Genomic DNA, 11,607 nt, shown 5'->3' on the forward strand with positions numbered 1-11,607 from the left:
TGCTGCGTCCGAAAACTCAAGGCAGTGACTCGTTGCCTCGCTGCCTCATGAGGAAATGACTTCGGAGGCATGAAGGTAGCTCAGAGAAAGACTTTCGGACACACTTCTAAGGCAGCGTGTTTGAAATTTAAACAGAGAGCGCCTTTGTGATAACTACTCACATATTTGAAAACTACAATACTAATTTCTCGCTAGAAATGTAATTAAAAGGTGTAAAAAGTGAAAATCTACCTTTATTTACACTAAGTTGGTGGTCCAGTCGCGTCATTGGCCGCCATTTTATTTTTTCGAACTCGACCGGACTCGACCAATCACATTCTTAATGTACGTCCACGCATAGGTATCTCAGGAGACAGGAAGTAAACCAAACATTGAATTCGGACATGCCTTGATGCCTTGCTGCCTTGGAAAGCTGCCTCAGAAGGCAGCAATTTAGAGTTTTCGGACGCAGCCACTGTTATCTGCTCTCTGCATTAACTTGTGTATATATAAGCGCTACTACTACTAAGCAGACCTATGCGAGAGCTCCCCCTAGCTGTCTGTATGATGTAGACCGCCTATGCACACACATACAAATATATTGCTACTGCAGAACTCTTTTACAATAAAAAGTGTGTCCCTGAAGTACTTTAATAAATTCAGTTCAGGCAATTTACCTTTTTATCATGTTCTTATTCTTCTGAAAAAAAAAGATATACAACACTCAAAATTTAAATGGGGGGTCTTCCGTTTCCATATCTTTTATTTAACTAGTACCACATATACAAACATATAATATATGAAGAGTTTCGTTGCAAAACGAGATAACTTTTTTTAATTGTCGGAAATCTCGTTTTTTGGTTGTGCATTCCAATTAACATCAATTCAACTGCAGTTGGTTTGTTTTGATTTAAACCTAACATAACATAATAATAAACATGTTTTGACAAAAAAAAGGATTTATCTCGTTTTCAGTGTTGGGAGTAACGCATTACAAAATATACACTGTAAAAAAAATCAGTAGAAATTACAATGTAATTGCAGCTGGGTTGCCGGTAATTTACCGTAGATTTAAATTTATGTAATTTACTGGCAAGAGTTTGTTCAAAGTCAAATAAATCCTAAACATTAACAAGTCTTTATCTTAAGAGAATAAAACTATAAAATTGCTTCAGATTTTGTTTCCCAGAATGTTTTGCTTGATGCTGTTTTTTTTTTTTTACTCTGTAAAGACAAAGACTTGTAAATGTTAAATGTCCATTTAACTTTGAACAAAATGTTGGCAGTAAATAACATAAATTTAAATCTACGGTAAATTACCGGCAACCCAGCTGCAATTTTTGATGAAAGTAACGCAAAAGTAACGCAAAAGTAGTGTAACTCATTACAGTTCAGAGACAGTAATATTGTAATGTAACTAATTACTTTCAAATGTCAGTAATTTGTAATATATAATGTATTATACAACAGTTCTTTCTGGTTCTCGAATCTGATTGGCTAAGACCTATGCGATATTGTGCTGATATCGGCACTGTAACCGCTTCACCTTTCGTATCATTCCGCCACCTAGTGAATGGAGGTCCTAAGCAGGCTCATCTCTGAATTGAAAAACACAGACGCCCTGTTTTGAATCACTCTCCGTTTGTCTCATTAGTTTACTAGCTCATAAATCAGTCTGTGAATCCCCAATCGGAAGTTATTCCGTCAAAGATCAGCGCTCTTGGATGTTACGTTACAGTTAATGGGAGAAATGTCTTGTCACATCGTGTGGATGATTAACACTTGGAAAGAGGAATATAAACACTCGTTTTTTTTTTTGGAGCTATATCTCTTATCAGAACGAGAAAACACAGTGGAACTGCAGGTAAGCACCGCAGCTTTTAAATGTGGACATTGATCATTTACTTTATCGTGACCTGACTATTAAAACATGTTATGAGATATCGCCACTGGTATATTTATAAGCAGCATGCAAAAACATATCTCTGACACTTATAAAAAACAGTTTTATATAGTACTGACAAGAACAAAGTTTAATAATAATAATCGAGTGCTCGTATCACGTTAAGAATAAATGAGAAAGCAATAGTAACGTTATACAAGTAGTTTTATTAACTTTTACCTCGCGCCAAAACAATAACAACACAAAAGACACTAAATATGAATTAAAATACAAGTAATAGTTTGATCATGACACCAAATACTGCTGATTTGATCTCATTTTGACGATCATAAACAAACAAGGCCAACATGAGAGCCAGGGTATCTCTGTCAGAAATGTAGCCCAGAGAGGGCGGTGGTCAGCGGGGCGAGTGAACACTGACGTCCGCCCATGCTTTGGTTCTCATTCGTACCGAATCTCACTAAGCAAACGTTCAAACAGGCGCTATCTTTACTAATCGACTGCAGATTTAAATATAATACATATACATTCTCGACTGAACTAATCTTAAAACTACACTTTGTGACCAAGAAACGGTAATATAAAGTAACGGCTTTTCTGTCCATTGAGTTGTTATGAGCTTCAAAGCAGCCGAAAGTTTTACCTGTCATTCTGGACGCCCTCAAATCCGTGGCGGAAGAAGTAGTTCTCAAACAAAGAGGCTTTTAAAATAACTCTGTTGTTGTTTTCTAGTTTTCGTTTTTCAAACGTGTGCCGTCGAACTGTTGTATAAAAACAATATACAACAGTTGTTGTATAAGGCCTGCGGCCTCGTGCCTCTGGCGTAATCACAGCCGTGATGATATAGAGCTATATCACACTCCTACTCGAGCGATATTGCTTAATTACACTTTGGAAGTAACTTTTTCCAACACTGCTCGTTTTGCAACGAAACTCTTCATATTTGACAAAACGATTGCGCATTAATTTGTCGATATAACAGGTACAGGTATAACAGTACCGTTAGCTATAAGCTAAAGCCACATTCAGACAGCCAGCGATGTTATTGCTGTGTGTCGCCCGTCTCTTTCAATGAGGTGTTTCTAAATCTGCTTGTCATAAACAAATGAGTACCATCCATGCCAGTAACTGACGAGAAAAGGATGACATGAACTCCACTGCTTTATTCTTATTGGTTGTCGCTCCGGAAATTCGCTCGACATTTGCATAAAGTAAAACTTTTCTTAACTTTCTCGCGTCGCTGGACACGCCCATACGGTCGCCAACAGTCACTTTCGCTCGTGCCGCTGGAAGTCACCCGGTTTCCATTGAAATTTATGAGATCACGTCGCTCTGCTACACTCTAGATACACTTTATTTTACGTAGCTTATCCCTGTGTAATAGTATGTAATTTTAATTTAATTAAGAAGCTAATTCATGTATTTAAACTGTGAACTAGTGAGTCGATTCACACTTTGTTACAGATGGATAAGGTATGTAGAAACACATGAAGTACACTTAAGTACACTCTAGATACACTTTATTTTGCGTAGCATATCCCCGTGTAATATTATGTAATTTAAATGTATTAAGAAGCTAATTCATGTAATTAATCTGTGAACTAGTGAGTTGATTCACACTTTGTTACAGATGGATAAGGTATGTAGATACACATAAAGTACACTTAAGTACACTCTTGATACACTTTATTTTGTGTAGCTTATCCCCGTGTAATAGTATGTAATTTAAATGTAATTAAGAAGCTAATGCATGTAATTAAACTGTGAACTAGTGAGTTGATTCAAACTACGTTACAGATGAATAAGGTATGTAGATACACATGAAGTACACTTAAGTACACTCTTGATACACTTTATTTTACGTTAGGGTGACCACCTGCTAATAAGCCCAAGGGGGGACAAGGGGTGTGTTTCTGAGGGACAATGTGGGACACTCCCTGGCCCGGCGGTACACCCGACCCACGGGCCAACTTATTTATAGTGGTTTACCCATTTCTAGCACATGACACTTTACACTGCAAAAAACTTATTTTTTTGTATTTTTGTCTTGTTTTCAGTAAAAATATCTAAAAATTCTTAAATGAAGATGCTTGATGAGGAAAACGACCCAAGAAAATAAGTCTAGTTTTTACACCAAAAACATCAAATTTAAGTGATTTTGTGCACAAAACAAAAAAATCTGCCAATGGGGTAAGCAAAAAATCTTGAACATTTTCCAAAACACTAAATTCAAGATTTTTTCCTTGTTTTATGCACAAAATCACTTAAATGTTATATTTTTGGTCTAAAAACTAGAGTTATTTTCTTGGGGTCGTTTTTCTCATCAAGAAAAAGCATCTTCATTTAAGAATTTTTAGATATTTTTACTGAAAACAAGACAAAAATACCAAGACATTTTTTTCTTGAAAATCATTTTTGCAGTGTACATGGCATATTAATAATGCCCTATTCCCGTAAAAATGTGTAATTGCTGATGTATGCTTATGAATAGGCCAACCAATGTGTATTTTTTTAAAATAAAGATTCATAATATTTTGAACATTCAATGATTTGAATTCCACTTACGATTTACTTTAGCTATTTAATTTATTTTTCATTATAATCTATTCACTTTAAATTAATTATAATATAAAATTATAGAATTAACAGGAATTGAAGCTGCTCAACAACACAGAAACAGTTAAAAAAAGTCTTAACTCACAACTCCAGGGATTCACGTAACGAGAAGAGGGAGGAAGGATGGTGAACTTGCATGTTAGTAAAGGCAGGCGCAGGAAAAAAAACTGTTCAGTGTTCTGGAGACACCTTTAGGACTTTCAGCAACACATATTTATTTTCCCAGTCTTTCTTGTACCCACACCTTCTCTTTTTAATTGATGATGGCGGTGCAGAGTCAGACTCAGTCTCTTTCTCACTGATCTATATAGATCAGTGCTCTTTCTCCATTTTTCGAATTGGAAAGCGCGCATCAAAAAGAAGTTGCACGTGCGTGGCTGCGTGCGGACTGCGCTGTCATGACAACAACGAAAAACTGACAACAACCTAGTCAGCAGTTCAGCTGAGGGGCAACAGTAGCGTGCGAGTAGCGAGTGGCAAGCGAACCTGAACTGTCTATGTTCGTTTGGCTGCATGGGACTCAAGGATATAGAGCGACCAACTTTTTTTTAAGCAAGCATTGATTATGCGTGACACGGTCTCAATTTGCGGGACGCATGAATTGGGTTTCAAACGCTGTGCGTTCACGCGCTACGCGGGACGGGTGGTCACCCTATTTTACGTAGCTTATCCCTGTGTAATATTATGTAATTTAAATGTAATTAACAAGCTAATGCATGTATTTAAACTGTGAACTATGTAACTAGTAACATATGTAGGTACTTGTTATTACATAGTACTACACAAAGTACTTTCAATATGATTACATTGTAACACATATGTAACAAGACCTTTTATTACACCAGTAGTTAGCTTTGTAACAGACTCGACCTGTTACATATGTGTAACAGTTGCAGCTTATTACATGTGCATAATTACAATCTGTAAGTACATGCTGTTCCATAACTTAGTTACATATTAAGTACATTTAGTTGCATGTAATTACACTGTCTACTACTAAGTACTTAATGAGGTAATTACTCTGTATTAAGGACACCTTAAAATAAAGTGTTACCGAGTTTGCTTTTAAATCGCTCTCGCGAAACTCTGACGTCATTCGGCTGCCGGTTCTTGTGGCGCCGCATTAAGTTGAACAAGCCTATTAACTTATGTGTGCACATGCGAGTGATCCTGTGTTTAATAAACGTGCTGTGCGGAGATATATGCTTAGACGCAACTAAATAAGGATTGTACTGTTTGCAGTCACGTATTTTATAAGAATACCAAAAACCGCGTCGATTTCCTGACTCGCGTGTTTGTGCACGCGTTTCCCATCGCGTGAACTGTCTGACGGAAGACAAAGAAAACACTCGCGTCTGGAGATAGTGACACACATACGCAAGTAAATAAGGATTGTACTGTTTTCAATCGCGTATTTTATAAGAATACCAAAAACCGCGTCGAGTTTCCTGACTCGCGTGTTTGTTTATGTGTGTTCCCCTCACGTGAAATGTTTGACGGAAGAACAATGAAAACACTCGCGTCTGGAGATACTGACACACATAACGTACGCAAGTAAATAAGGATTTAGATGTCATGTTTTGGTGCAATCGGATGAAACAACAAGGAATGGAGAGACTGGGTTGTGGACTGGATTGCGTAAACATTGACTGCAGGAGGCACAAGTTATGCATATGGATGTCTCTGCTCATTCACTTCAATGGCGCGGGGGCGTGGCGATCTCTTCTCATTACAGATAATCAGGTAACATTAGAAAGACGGTCCCTCTCCTACTTCTCATACAGTTTACACCGAATGACAATATATGTTTTCGATCTCACTTACATCATTTAAAAGCTGACATTCCAAGCATTATGTAGACATTTATCTTCTGTTTATATGACATGTATGTGTGAAGTTACAGTTAATTTTCTGACGCGTTTCTGAAATGGCTTCACTGAGGGAGAGAGAACAAAACGCGCATCATGTTTATTTTCTTAATTTTGCGAAAAGCACAACATTCTGTTTTTATTGGGAGTGGACAGAAAAAAAACTAGACACTTTAACGTTTTAAATGATGTATAACTCATATCTGTATGTCCAAAATCAGCAGAGTTATCTAAGTCTCTTTACGGAGTGATTGAAAAATAAAGAGTTGGCGGCGCCCGCGCCGCAGCCGACCCCAGAGTGTTAAAACGCCAGAACTTGGACAATTTGACCAAATCAACAAAAAAGCTCTGTATGTTACTTGTGTGAAAGCTACACATCAGACTCTTTTAAGGACTGTGCAGGTTTGGAGGTGGGCAGAAGTGTTTGGACCAGACTTTAAAGCTTCCTGGAGGTCTCTATACAAATCTCCTATTGAGAAACGTACAGCAGACCTACAGTGGAGGCTAACTCATGGTGCTATAGCTACAAACAGACACGTGGCGCATCTGAATCCAGCAGTGGGGAGGGAATGCCCTTTTTGTGGAATTGATGAGACAGTTGATCATTTGTTTATTTATTGTCAGAGGTTGAATAATCTTTTCACTGTTTTAAAGCAATGTTTTGAAGACATGAACGAAGAGTTTTCACCTCAGTGTTTTATTAGTAGTCTTAAATATACATTTGGTGACAGAAGAAAAGTTTGTCTTCTAAATTTTTTGTTGGGCAAGGCAAAAATGGCAATCTGGAAGACTAGGAAAAATAAATTACTAGGAGTGGGTGCACTAGAAGCAGAGCATGTTTTTAAAGCAATGGTGGCTGCTAGAATTAAGATTGAATATGCATATTTTAATTTGGTTAATGACATTCAAATGTTTTCTGATATATGGAGTGTGGGTGGAGTTTTGTGTGAGGTTTTGGAAAATGGCATGTTGATTCTTAATTTTTAAAGGAAAGATAAATGATATGCATATATGTATGTGGTGTATATGTATGTATAGTATGTATATGTGTAGGTATATATTTATATGTATTTTATTTATTTATTTTTATTGTTTCTATAAGTATACATATGGTGTGTGTTTTAATATGGGTGTTTTTTAGTAGTGTCATTAGGTCTTTTTAGGGAATTGAATTGTTAGATAAGAAAGCTGTTAATTGAAGAATGTTTAATAAAGATGTGTTTAAGCCTCTCTCTCTCTCTCTCTCTCTCTCCCCCCCCTCTCTCTCTCTCTCATTCTCTCTTTCTCTCTCTCTCTCTCTCTCTCTCTCTCCCCCTCTCTCTCTCTTTCCCTCTCTCTCTCTCTCCCTCTCTGCAATCTATGTCAAAACTATCACTTGTGTTTAAAATCAAGTGCAGCACTGGAACAATGTACTTTTGATGTGCTGCTTGCTGATGATACAAACACATTTGACAAGAAAGAACCACAGCAGGTAAAGTGCACATTTTCATATTGTCAGAGCTTGACATTACCTTTAATTTAGCAGTTACATGTAACTGGGTTGAATTTTATTTATATCTTTTTGTTTTTCACTTTATTTTGCACTGCGCAGATTAATTGACGTGTAATATTAAAATACTGTGAGTGCGATTCGAGTTGTTTTTGGATCACTCTTACTCTACTTTTATGTCAAAGTTTATGCAAATATTTTAAGTCTGCAGATGATTTACTAATTATTAATAAAAAAAATGTATTAATTAAACTACCCACGTAACAATAAAAGTATGTATTTATTCATGTTTCTTGTCATAATAGAGTTTAGAGTCATAATTACATCTTAATGTTAACTTATGTTAAGACATTCAAAAGAGGGAAAATCAATGACCACAAGCAACTGCACAAATTAACCTAACAAATTACTTTGCAAATACAAACAAGGAAACAAAACATTTTATTATATAATATATACAGGAAGAGAGAAGATGATTTTTAAAATTACAATTTGTACAATTTTTCAAAGTGTTAAAGCGTTGATTGAAGTTTATTGAAGTTGACAATGCTGCTTGATGTGCTGCTGTGTTCTGGATTATCTGCAAAAACATAGTTGTGTTGGATCAAAAGTTGACTATTAAAGTCATTACATTAGTCCGGTTTTAAAAATGACAAGAGCTTGGACGAGACAAGAGCTTGGACGAGGTGCTGTGTAGCATAATCAGAAAGGAAAGATATGATCCATTGTGTAAAATAATTTCAAAGATGTGAATTCAGAGCAAATAAATTCAGAAAAAAGTATTCAGTGGCTGTTACATCTCAAATAGTTATGTCTCTTAAGAAAAAAGAAAAATGAGGCACTCCTGATAAATGTATAAAAAGCCTTTAATGAAACAATGGCTACATTGTTTCATTAAAGGCTTTTTATACATTTATCAGGAGTGCCTCATTTTTCTTTTTTCTTAATGCCATTATATTATAGGCCCATTTTTGAAGAGCACCCTGGATTGTTTATACATTATTTATATTTTTTTTTGACCCAGAGAAGCATTCCTTTTTCTTCTAGTTATGTCTCTTATTTGCTTCCTTAGAACTCCAGCTAGGCAGAAGTTTTACCATCTGATGTGGCAACATGTGGGTGTGATCCAAGATAATGGAAACATGTAGAGATTTGTAAAATGGGAGGAAACCCAGACTGTCTGTCTATTCAAGTCTCAGGTTTAACCCATTCAACAAACAAAATCTGTTCATCACTGTTATGCCAGTAATACTCTGTGGGGCAGTTTCCCAGACAGGGCTTAAGCCTAGTCCCAGACTAAAGTATACACTGTAAAAAATTTGCTGTAATTTTGCAGCTGGTTGCCAGTAACTTACTGTAGAAGATAAAGTCTAAAAATGTTTCATGTTCATTTAACTTCGAACTAAATGTTGCAAGTAAATAACATAAATGTAAAATCTACGGTAAGTTACTGGCAGCTAGTTGCCAGTAATACCCAGTAATGCTGTAATTTCTACAGAAATTTTTTACAGTGTATGTTTAAAGTGTATTAACTGAAAACAGCTTGCACTGACATATCTTAAAATATATTAGTGCCATAGTTTTGTTTCAAGATGCTGTAGCGATTTTAAAGGAGGGGCTTAATGATAAATAAAAATTAATAATATTAATTATTAATATTTTAAAAACATTCTCCACCATCCCAATTAAGGGAAACAAACATAAGCTCAAATGTAAAGTACTTACAATGGGTTGTAATCCATTATAAGTATGTGGATCAAATAAAGGTCTTGGGTGTCTGGCCAACACTCGTCCAGCGAATGTTTAGTAAGACACTAAAGACTAAATTAGGATACCCTTACGAAACAAAAATATATTGCAGTATATTGGAAAATATCATGTAATATATTAGGCAACATATTCCCATATATGGGATTTAATATTTATATTTTCCAATATATTGAAATATATTACAATATATTTCAAGTAATATATTGGTAAATATATTTTCCTTTCGTAAGGGTATAGCTCTCTTGGCTAAGGAGATGAATATCCTAAAATTGATCCAACAGCTTTAAGAGCAGGTAGCGATACCTTTAATGATTAGTGACTCCAGATTATGAGCTTGAACTACAAACAACATCATGTGTGATACAAAATCAGACTTTATTGACTAACTAAACACATACTACTCTAAACATACAAACACACACACATACATACATACAGTTCAGCATTGGAAGAAGGTAAAGGTTTAAGTAGAGAAAAGAATAAAGCATGAAGTTATGGTAGTATGTGTAATTCAGCAGATCAAAGCCTAAAACGAACCGCATCAGTTACTTAATGTGAATGCACCTTAGTAAAAAGGGAATCATGATGCGTGATGCATCAGTGAATAAGACTAAGTATGATACTTGCATGTCTTGCCCATTAAAAGAAAGTGTCCTGATGTAGTTTGGTAAGGCTTCAGTTGATCTTGGCTGAAAGGATTGATGATAGAAAAAACAGCTTGATGCAGATGATCCTTGGTAAATGAAAAAGACAAGGCCTTAGGCCTGGCACAAACTTAGAGGTATGCTGGAAACGTCTAGTTTAGCATCCTCATCCTGATGAGAGTCCTGAAAGGACTCGAATGTATCCAGAAAGAAAAACTTAAGAAATGTGTGTGCTCCACACACACAACTCAGATAAGAACTCAGATAACAACTCCCACATCAGAACTTCATCTCGCAACTCAACCCAAGACTCAGAACTCGGCAGAACTCTGGGTGTGTTCTTGGGTAGGGGTTTTTAAGCTGTTAAGAGGTCACACCTTTAAGATGTGTCTGACCCAATCAGAGGTCACACTTTCAGAGGGAAAGTTAACTGTCTTTGTCTTCCAACATGCTGTTTTGCATATGGAATTGGATTCGATGTTAAGGTGGAAATGTTAAAGAGTTTCATAATGTTATTATGAAGAAGAGTTTCCTAAACATAAAGAATATTATCATTCAGGAAATCAAAAATGGATTACATAGATACCAAACAAGGACTAGATATGATTTGGATTAAGTAAGTAATACTAAACATTCATTTAAACTAGTTTGGGTTGATATACTAATATAACATAAACACCAAGAACATAATCCATGATGAGATTAGAAATAGTTGATTAAGACAATTCCCAATACATTTATTAGTGAATACATGCATGACTAAATAGAAAGTTTCTTTGTCTGTCCCAGAATCTCCCACATTCTTTTGTGGTCATAAAACTTGTAATCTTGATGTGTTGCCATAGTCACCAGAGGTCTGTTCTGCTTTGAAGTGTTAAAAGCAGTTTTGGGGGTAGTGTTACAGACCTGCTTGTTGGGTGAGGGTCTGCAGTTATATTTATGAAATACAAGAAGTTATTGTGTGTCTGATCTGGCTCAGTCGTTACAATGCACAACAATAATGGTAAGGTATGTTTGTAAAAGGTCTAGTTCTGGCTCAATCTAAATCCTGTCCAGGAAACCACCCCTATAAAATGTTCTGCCTGAAATTAACTAGAAATTCATTGAATTCATTGAAAGAGTTTCTGCCTAAAGTTTGGTCTTTATTTCATGTTCCTTCTGCGTTTTCAGAACTACACCTGCGCAGAACAAGGCATTATGGAAAACGAAGTTTGTAATGGTTATTTATGAAGTCGTATCTGTAATATTTAATTCTTCCTCAGATTGATTAACTTCAGTTTGGTCATACTGTTAACACATAAACCATATAACCACATACTGACAACACATAAAATTAAT

Source organism: Misgurnus anguillicaudatus, chromosome 19, assembly GCF_027580225.2.
Source record: "Misgurnus anguillicaudatus chromosome 19, ASM2758022v2, whole genome shotgun sequence".
Lineage (NCBI taxonomy): Eukaryota > Metazoa > Chordata > Actinopteri > Cypriniformes > Cobitidae > Misgurnus > Misgurnus anguillicaudatus.